Source organism: Notechis scutatus, chromosome Z (genome assembly GCF_049901735.1).
Source record: "Notechis scutatus isolate UNSWTSFEM ecotype Mainland chromosome Z, rNotScu1.2, whole genome shotgun sequence".
In the NCBI taxonomy this organism is placed as follows: domain Eukaryota; kingdom Metazoa; phylum Chordata; class Lepidosauria; order Squamata; family Elapidae; genus Notechis; species Notechis scutatus.
This window is the reverse complement of record NC_142025.1, coordinates 113,286,837-113,297,769: the sequence shown is the minus strand read 5'-3', so window position 1 is coordinate 113,297,769 and position 10,933 is coordinate 113,286,837. Positions and strand designations below refer to the sequence as shown.

The 10,933-nt window shown below is 41.3% G+C and overlaps 1 pseudogene; it reads right to left on the bottom strand.

Moving 5' to 3' along the window:
• Window positions 1-344: 344 nt before the first annotated feature.
• On the bottom strand, window positions 345-659 carry LOC113427206 (immunoglobulin heavy variable 3-48 pseudogene; annotated as a pseudogene).
• Window positions 660-10,933: the final 10,274 nt, after the last annotated feature.

The following is a 10,933-nucleotide window of genomic DNA, read 5'->3' as shown; positions in this document are numbered from 1 at the left end:
TTTTTTGGACAGACCTAGCATGTGTGACTTTCAAATAATGCTCCATTCCTAAGAAAAGTATTGCCAGACATGCTTTGTTCTTGTTTTCCTATGAGTAAGCAGTAAACAGTTTTTCATTTGTTTCAGCAAACAAAAACTGGGTCAGAAATGATCAGGATAGCACAACTCCTTCAATATTTGTGGCTTCTACAGATCACCAGTCGAGAAAATGAAAGAGATTCTGTTCTATTTTTCTGCATTGAGATGTAACTTCCCTTCTTTAACTGAGGCCATGAAAGCTGATTCAACTTGGACACCAGCCATGAGCTAAAAGGGATTTTGTCAGGCTGCACCATAGCTTCCTCTCACTGTGAGTCTGTAGCACAGTAATACACAGCGGTGTCCTCTGGTTTCAGGCTGTTCATTTGGAGATAAAGCATGCTGGAGGCATCTCGGCGGGAGATGGTAAAACGGCCTTTCACAGAATTAGCATAGTATTGGGTGCTCCCATCTCCTTCATTGTCTATCCAGCCAACCCATTCCAGTCCTTTTCCTGGAGCCTGTCTCACCCAGTTCATCTCATAGCTGCTGAAGGTGAAGCCTGAAGCTTGGCAGGAGAGGCGGAGGGACTCCTCAGGCCTTCTCACATCCCCTCCAGATTCCACCAACTGGACCTCCATTTGCACATCTGGAAAGGAAATATTGATATGTACATTTTAGTATCCAGCATGATGCAGTCCATTTACCTCAAGCATATAGGAGCCTGTTAGCTTCCATCTCTGGAAGAACTATTACCTTTGATGATTGCTAAAATGGGGATTAGTTGGAGCAGAAATATCATTTTTCTTTCTCAGTGGAGAAGTTCCAGGCAGACTGACTTTTGCTCTCCAACCACTAGCTGAGGAGGGTGGGAGATGATGTCATATAAAGAGGAAGGTCAGCCCCATATTTACATACACTTCTGAATAAAAGGGAAATAGATTTGGCTGATAATACCACCAAGAGTTTTTCAAAAACCTGAAAAATATGTATAAATGTTATGTTCACCATACTGTATGCATTAACTTTATTAGGTGAAAATTGTTTTCTGCTCCAACTGTATACTTTTAATTCTCCAGGAGGACATTAAAGAGGGGAAAATAGGGGGAAATCATTTAAACAAATAAAGAATAACTACAGTGGATGTAAACCATTAATTAATCTCAATAAAAGAAGTTGAAGGTTGGACAAAAAGCCATGGATGGAACTTAATCAATAAGCAATCCAATCTAAAACTAAGAAGAAATTTCCTGATAGTGAGAACAATTAATTAGTGGAACAACTTGCCTCTTGAAGTTGTGGGTGCTCCATCGGGATGATTTTCAAGAAGAGCCTGGACATCCATTTTTCTGAAATGGTATAGGATTTCCTTCATAGAGAAGGCTGCCCTCTAGTGATAAGCAGACCAAATATAGATAGGACATTTAATTTCACTTCCAGAGACATGAGCCTGGGGAGCTTGATTGAGCTCCAGGAGATCTATAAAGGTGTCCTAAGGAGAATGAATATTTAAAACATCTGTGTTATAGAATAGAATAGAATAGAATAGAATAGAATAGAATAGAATAGAATAGAATAGAACAGAATTTAGAATAGAATAGTAGAATAGAATAGAATATAGAACAGAACAGAATATAGAATAGAATAGAATAGAATAGAATAGAATAGAATAGAATAGAATAGAATAGAATAGAATAGAATAGAATAGAATATAGAACAGAACAGAATATAGAATAGAATAGAATAGAATAGAATAGAATAGAATAGAATAGAATAGAATAGAATAGAATAGAACGGAATCGAATTCTTTATTGTCCAGTGTAACTGGACACACAAGGAATTTGTCTTTGGTGCATAAGCTCTCAGTGTACATAAAAAATACATTCATCAAGAGTCACATGTAGATGGGATATGTTTGATGGAACCCTTGGTTTAGAATATCAGACAAGGAGGGTGTTGTGAATCAATAAAAGTTACTAACATAAATGCAAATCAGGGTTTGGAAACCTGCACACCTGATTGGCCCTTATACAACAACTAGGGATTGGTCCATAAGTAGTCCCTGATTGGCCACTATTTGGACACTTCTCATTGGTTATAAGTTTGAACTTATGGCACATGTCATTGGTTAATAAGGTAGCAGATAACCCTATAAAAGGGTTGCTGTTGCCCATAGCCTTGCTCTGTTCAGTTCTATTTACGATTATTAAAGAGTTGAAGTCACTGGTCAGATGTCTGGTCTCCATTATTTCCCAAACTTAACACTGGCGACGAAGGTGGGATCCGGAGACCGAAGAGCTGACTGAGTTACAGAGCAACCAACAGAGCACATGGTCGAACACGCACCATCAACGGCAACATGGCCAGCGGTGCCGTACCACCCGCTCCATTCAACCCAGAAACCGAAGACTGGGAGGCATACATGGACCGGTTCCAGATGTTTCTGGAGACCAACAATTTGAAAGATGCAACAACCGGCAAAAAAAGAGCTATCTTTCTAACTCACTGCGGGCCTACCGTGTTTAAAATGGCAAAGTCACTTGCCAAGCCAGCAGAGGTAAAGAGATGGACTGGGACGTCCTCGAGCCCTTACTACGGGCTCACTACACGCCCACCGTGCCAACCTTAGTCAGAAGACACGAATATTACCAGAGGGACCAACGGAAGGGCGAAAGCCTTGCCAATTACATCGCGGACCTCCGCAATCTTGGAGGCCTCTGCGGATTTGCCGACTTAGAAGAAGCCCTCCGGGACCGCCTGGTTCTGGGCCTAGAAGACGGCACGATCCAGAGCAAAATTATGGCTAAGGGGGACATCAGCCTCAACGATGCCCTTAAAGAAGCCTCGGCAGCGGAGCGACCAAGAACTCGGCAGCCCGAATGCGCCGCACCAACCCACCGCTACGTAAACTCGCCAATGATACCTCGCCTCGCTCAGAGAGACACTCGGTATCGACTCACCACGAAGACCTAGAATCCCCATCAGAAAGCGATGAGGAAGAGGTCAACCGAATCCGAACGGAACGAGACCAGTTCACACAACCCTCATTCCGACCGTGTGCAGGATGTGGGGTAAATCACCCACGATCCAACTGCAAATTCCTCGACGCACTCTGCCGAAATTGCGGGAGACGAGGTCACATCGCAAAGGTTTGCAGAAGCAAACAAAACTCCAAACCCCGACAGGCCAAATGCCAATCTTCAGGATTCTTCAGCACACACCGAGAAAAACTGAACCACCAATGGGGAAACCACTCCTACAGAAACAAGCCGTCCACCATTTCCACCAGGCGTGAAGAAACCAGGCGTGAAGAGACCCACCAAACAATCACCATTGGCCACGCTACATTCCTTGATGCGGGAAAATCCGAGTAAAGGTCGCCATAGAAAACAAACCTTGTGTGATGGAGGTAGACTCGGGATCTTCCCTCTCGATGGTGTCGTGGAAAACGCTCCAACAGCTCATTCCAACGATTCACCGCCAAGACCTTAACCCTCAAAGGGTTATACTCAAAGACTATCAGGGCAACCGAATTCCCATCGTCGGGTCCCGCAGATTCCAGATCTCTTTCAAGGACCGTACCGTCGCTGTGCCACTGACTGTCGTGGACCGTGACAGGCCTAGTCTTTTAAGCCTTCAATGGTTCAGGCCGCTCGGAATTACTGTAGCGGGAGTCCACCGAGCCGAGAGCAACGATTGGGAGGAAGCACTCGTGCAAGAATTCCAAGACGTTTTGCGAACGGACTAGGCAAGTACAAGGGGACCCCGATCTCGTTTAACTTGAACCCTGAGATAGTACCCATCCGCCTTAAGCCACGTCGGGTGCCATTCGCCTTGAAGCCTAAAATCGACGAACAACTCGATAAGCTAATAGCGCAGGGCGTGCTGGAACCCACCGACCACGCCCGCTGGGAAACCCCTATAGTGACGCCTATCAAGCCTGATGGGTCACTGAGAATTTGCGGAGACTACCGGGCCACCTTAAACCACGCACTACAGCAAAGTGCATATCCAGTGCCGGTAGTGCAACACTTGCTCCATTCCCTGGGTGGCGGGAAAGTTTTCGCTAAACTAGATCTAGCCCAGGCGTATCAGCAATTGCCTGTAGATCCTACCACGGCAGAAGTGCAAACTATCGTAACGCATAGGGCGCATTTAAATGCAACCGGCTCCAGTTCGGGGTAAGCGTTGCCCCGGAATCTTTCAGAGTTTAATGGAAAGGTTGTTACAAGGGATCAGAGGGTCGTACCATATTTCGACGATGTACTCATCGCCGCCCTAACAAAGACATCCTAGAAAAGCGACTCAGAGAGGTTTTACGAAGATTCCAAAATGCAGGCCTCAGAGTTTAAAAAGATAAATGCCAGTTATGTACCGAAAAAGTAGAATTTTGGGATACCTCCTGGACAGCCAAGGAATCCATCCCACCGAAGACAAATTAAGGGCGATTAAAAGGCCCCCACTCCAAGGAACAAGGCAGACCTACAGGCGTTCCTCGGACTTATCAATTTCTATAATGTCTTTTTATCCAACAAAGCAACGGTAGCAGAACCATTGCATAGACTATTAGACAAAAAAGCAACGTGGGTTTGGGGATAACGGGAACAATGTGCTTTCCAACAAGTAAAGAAATTGCTAACTTCTGATTCTGTACTTATGCAGTACAACGAGACTCTTCCGCTCACTATCACGTGTGACGCATCACTTTTTGGGGTTGGGGCAATTCTGGCCCACGTATTACCAAATGGAGCGGAAGCCCCCATCATGTTTTTTTCGCGAACCCTAGCTAAAGCTGAAAGAAATTATAGTCAGCTGGACAAGGAAGCTTTAGCTATTGTGGCTGCAGTTAAAAGATTTCATGAATATGTTTATGGCCGTGCGTTTACGATAATTACTGATCATAAACCGCTACTGGGGATCATTGCGGGTAATAAACCAACCCCGTATATATTGTCCCCCAGAATGACCCGTTGGTCTGAATTCTTGGTGGCCTACAACTACACCTTGCAACATCGCCCGGGGAAATCAATTCTCCACGCTGATGCATTCAGCAGAACACCGCTCCCAGACTCTGTTGTAGATCCAGCCCCAACCATCTCAACACTACAGATCGAAGCTCTACATGCACCACCATTGACGGCTAGAGACATTGCCTTTGAAACGAAACGTGACCCAGTTCTGCAACACATCCTACGCTGGGTTGAACGGGGGTGGCCGACGGACCAAATAGCACTGGAATGGGCGCCTTTCAAAGCCCGCCAAACCGAACTGTTTTCCCAAAAGGCTGTATCTTGTGGGGCGATCGAGTCGTAATCCCTAGCAAATTGCAACAAACTGTTTTGGCGGTATTGCATGAGGGACATCCGGGTATCGTGCGGATGAAAGCACTCACACGCAGCTATGCTTGGTGGCCGGGAATCGACAAAAGAATCGAGGCCTGGGTCGCTACTTGTCAACGTTGCCAGGGCGTCAGCAACGCCCGCCTAAAGCAAGCCCAACCGAATGGGAAACTCCGAGGGGACCTTGGTCCCGTATTCATATTGACTTTGCGGGGCCTACCAAAGGACACACTTTCCTTATTACTGTCGACGCCTATTCAAACTGGCTCAAGATTCATCGAATGAATACAACTACAACGGACTTAGTCATCAATAAATTAAACAAACTATTGCCACACACGGGTTTCCGGACGTGTTGGTCTCGGACAACGGCCCACAGTTTACTGCATTACCCTTTGAACAATTTCTTGCTGATCGAGGGCATCCGCCATGCGCTAACCTCGCCCGCGCACCCTGCGGCAAATGGACGTGCAGAACGCATGGTACAATTTGTAAAAAAGACCCTTTACAAAATGGAATTTGGCAACATCGACGAGAAAATCAATCGAATTCTCTTGTTGCAGCACATCACGCCTCACAGCGTGACCAACAAAATGCCCGCTGAACTTCTTATGGGGCGGAAACTACGATCGCACCTTGACCAGCTCCACCCCGCATTCGCACCGGAAAAGCCCTTCAGCTCCAGTAGCAAATGCCGGGAATTTAAGGTAGGCGATTTAATCTTTGCCAAAAACTTTTCCGGCGACCCGTTATGGATACCCGCAACCGTTACCCACCTTACTGGGCCTAGATCTTACCGCCTGCTAACGGACGATGGGAGGGTGTGGAAACGCCACATAGACCAACTCCGATCGAGATTACCACCCAGCACCCATGACTCCCCGGGTTCACCAACTCAAGGGGGAGGAAATATCGAGGAAATTGACTTTGATATGACAAATAGCGGGCCAACGGAAACCCTACGGCCCAGCGGAACACCGGAACTTGAAGCGGGAGGGAGTTGAATTTTTCAGGGAACTTTAATACGGGGGAAACCGAACTGCAAAACCCCGAAGAAACACGGAGTAGCAGAGACAACCACAGTGGAAGCAGCACGGAATCACCGTGCAGCGAAACTGAATTTAATAAAGATCATCCAAACGCTCCACCCGAACCGGACCTTAGACCAAAACTGGTGGAGCCACGGAAATCATCCAGACAGACCAAACGGCCTGTCTATCTTGAGGATTTTATTACAGCTCCCCTCAAACGGAACCCAAGGGGGAGGGGTGTTGTGAATCAATAAAAGTTACTAACATAAATGCAAATCAGGGTTTGGAAACCTGCACACCTGATTGGCCCTTATACAACAACTAGGGATTGGTCCATAAGTAGTCCCTGATTGGCCACTATTTGGACACTTCTCATTGGTTATAAGTTTGAACTTATGGCACATGTCATTGGTTAATAAGGTAGCAGATAACCCTATAAAAGGGTTGCTGTTGCCCATAGCCTTGCTCTGTTCAGTTCTATTTATGATTATTAAAGAGTTGAAGTCACTGGTCAGATGTCTGGTCTCCATTATTTCCCAAACTTAACAGAGGGACAGGAATGTTTATGCAGAATGAAAGGGGGACTTTAGTCAACTAAAACAATGTAAAGGAAATATCCCCCCTCCCCCCCCAAAAAATACCTTTCAAAGCCAAGTGGGGAAAATGCTAATTCAGCACCTTTTACGTGGGGTGAATACTTTGATATAAACAGAAATCCTGCAAGTGGGTTTACACATTTTAGAACTTTTTTTTTTTACATAAGCATGACTTGTTTTATTAATTAGATACAGGGAAGGGAGGGTTGATCATCTCCAGAGATAATTCCAATTGCAGCCCTATCTGTAAATGTACTGCTATATGGAATCAGCTAGACAGAACTATTTATGTAGACCCAGTTATGCACAACATTAAAGAGATAAGCCATGTATTTGAAAATTCCAGTCTGGCTATCAACTATTGAAGTATTTTCTTATCCTATAACATATAAAAAGGAACAAACAGTTAAATATGGTGAACTATTGAATGAAAAGGGTGAACTTAAATCTATGCAAAAACTAGAGGAACAAGGTATAAAGATGAATTGATTTTCATATGCACAAATATGCTCTAGATATGATAAAGATACCAAAACAGAAGGTTTCTGTGATAAATTGACTGATTTAGATAAGATCTTGACAGGTACTGATGAAAAGGTGATTTAAAAAATTGTATGGATATTTATTAGAAATTAAGTTAGAAGAACAAGTTAAAGAAAGTATGATTGCTTGGGGGGAAATTTTGGATATGGGATTGATTTAGAGAAATGGCAGAAATTGTGGTCTCAAAATTATAAAATGACAATGTCAACAGCATATAAAGATGGAGTAGATGAAGTATATCGAGTTTTTACAAGATATGCGATGAGAAATAACCTACCAAGAGAAGTTCATATCAGATTTACAAAAAAAGCCATTAAAACACAAATATTGCAAGTGGCAAGAGAGAAAATGCTGAAATACAAGGGCAAGGAGATTGTGGTCTTAAAACAAATGCCCAGAAAAGTGAGAGAGATAAGAAGAGAATACTGATTCTTAACTAAAATGTTACTGAAAAAAGAGATGAATTATAGATGGCTAATTCCAGAAGGATTAATGTTTACATGGCAAGAACAGAGACACAGAATTGATTCAATTGAGAAAGCAGAATTATTCTACGCAGAATTTTTTGGAAGGAGAGAGGAAGAGGCAGAAAAAGAGGTCTCATTAATTTAATTCCAAGAGGACCAAATGAAGACTGAAAAAGAAGAAGGCGCAGTAGGTGGACAGGTGGAAACTAAAGAACAACGTGAACCAAGATCTACGAGAGCTACCAATGCTAACTATAAAGCATAATCATGGAAGAGAAAAAACTGATTACAATGAATATAAATGGACTTAATTCGGCTGCTAAAAGAAGGAAAAATTTTCATAAATTAGAAAAATTAAAATTTGATATAATTTGTCTACAAGAAGTACACATTAAAAAACAATATGAACAATTGTTGGTCCAGTCAAAATTAGGGAAAATATTTACTTCTTTGACTCTGTTAGGAATAACAAGGTTACCTAACATAGTTTGGGTAAAATAATATATATAAACTATGATAGTAAGTTTAAGTGTGTGTCACTTTAAACTGCAAAGCATGTAATTTTGGGTGCGGTTGTTAAACCGCCATAAGAGGGAGCAATAGAACCTGCTGGCTTGCTTGCTTGCTTGCTGGATTGCTGGATTGATGGTTTGCTAACTGCGTGTTCCCTGCTGCTGAGTTTTTGAACGTCGAAGGAAGAAAGGAGGTTTGACTTCTTTATATCTCTACTGCGAGAAGATATATTACTGGACTGATATTTGTAAGTTTACTGACCTCTTTTTCGACACTGGACTTTGCAACTGAATAATCCCCGAATGGACTGAACTATTGAATGATATATGGACTGTTTGACTATGCTAAAACTCTTACTGGAATAAACTATTTAACTAGCACAGTGTATCTGTTTTACTGAGTGTAAGCTACAAAAACGTTTATCTCACATATTTGCCTGCCTGCCTGACTGCCGTGCACATTCTGCTAGGGTGTATCCCTAACAGACTCAATGTAAGAAAAGAGGAGTGGTTTTATATATTAAAGAGACCATCTCAGCAAAATTGATTCATACTGATGAAGATGGAAGAGTATTAATGGTGGAAATAATGGACAATAATATGAAAACACTCCTGATTGCAATTTATGCTCCGAATGATAAACAAGAAGAATTCTATAAAAAATTACATATGAATATAATTGAACTAGACTATGTTAATATAGTTATGATGGGAAACTTCAATGGAATTGTAGACAACAAATTGGATTATACAGCAACAACACCAAAGCAAAATAGAAAGACTCTCCCTAAATCCTTTTTTAAAATGACAGATGAAATAAACTTAAAAGATATATGGAGAGAAAGAAATGTTAAAACAAAACAATACACTTGTAACTCAAATAGACATTTATCATGGTCCAGAATAGATATGATTTGGATTTCAACAGAACTAATATCTAATATTCAAGAAACAAATATTGAAACAAGTACTTGGGCAGACCACAATCCAGTGACAATTAAATGGAAAGGACAAAAAAGAAGATCGAGATGGACGTTAAATAATACTATTTTAAAGGAAAAGGACTTCACACAGTGTATGGAGAAAGAATTGGCCTTTTTCTTTAGAGAAAATAAAAAAGAAGATACTTCTATTCAGAATGTTTGAGACACAATGAAGGCATATGGTAGAGGCTTGATAATAGACTATACAAGGAAAAGGAACATCAGGAAAAGGCAAGCCACTAAAGCTTTAGAAGACGAGCATAAAAGACTTGAAAAAGAGCTACAGAAAACGCCACAGAAAAAAGATATTAAACTAAAATTGGACATAATTAAACACAAAATGGGTCAAATAGAGAAAGAAGAATTAGCACAGAAAATTAGAAGTGCTAAACAGAACTACTTTGAAGATGCAAACAAACCAGGTAGATGGTTAGCATACAAATTGAGAAAGGAGAAAGAATCAAAGAAAATATTGCAGTTAATAGATGATCAAGGTCAAGTTTGCTACAGCAATAAAGATAAAAAGGAAATTATTCGAGACTTCTATGGACAACTATATAAGCAAGAGAATATCTATGAGGAAAGAGTCAAACAGTATTTACAGAATGCTAATCTACCTAAGATATCTAAAGAGACTGAAAAAATGTTAGAAAGCAATATAACAATGATGGAATTAACTGAAGCACTTAAGAAGCAAAATAATGGAAAGGCACCAGGCCCAGATGGACTTCCGGCAGAATTTTATAAAACATTAAAAGAATCGCTGAGCCTTCCATTGCTAGAAGTCATGAATGAAGTTATGTCAAAGAAGAAGATACCTAAAACATGGTCAGAAGCCTATATTACACTTATTCCAAAAGAAGAGGCTGATCCACTGCAAATTAAGAATTATAGACCTATTTCTTTACTAAATGCAGATTATAAAATTTTCGCTTCAATATTGGCAGAAAGACTTAAAAAATACTTAAATAACTTTATTCATCCTGATCAAAATGGATTTCTGCCAAAGAGACAAATCAAAGATAATATGAGAGTAATTTTGGACACTTTGGAATATTATGAGGCACACCCCGAAAAGCAAATGCCTTTGATATTTTTAGATGCCCAAAAGGCATTTGATAATGTGAATTGGAGATTTATGTTATTATTATTGGAACAGATGGGTTTCGCCAGAAAATTCATTCAAGCAATAGAAGCCATATACCATAAGCAAACGGCAAAGGTAATGATAGAGGGAGAATTGACAGATTCCATCAATACAAGAAAAGGTACAAGACAAGGATGCCCACTATCACCCTTGCTATTTGTATTAACTTTGGAAGTGTTAAATAGAAATATTAGAGATGAAAAGAGTATAAAAGGAATGAAAATTAAAAAGAAAGAATTTAAATTGCAAGCCTTTGCAGATGACTTGGCTTTTATCTTAGAAGACCCTTTAGAAACA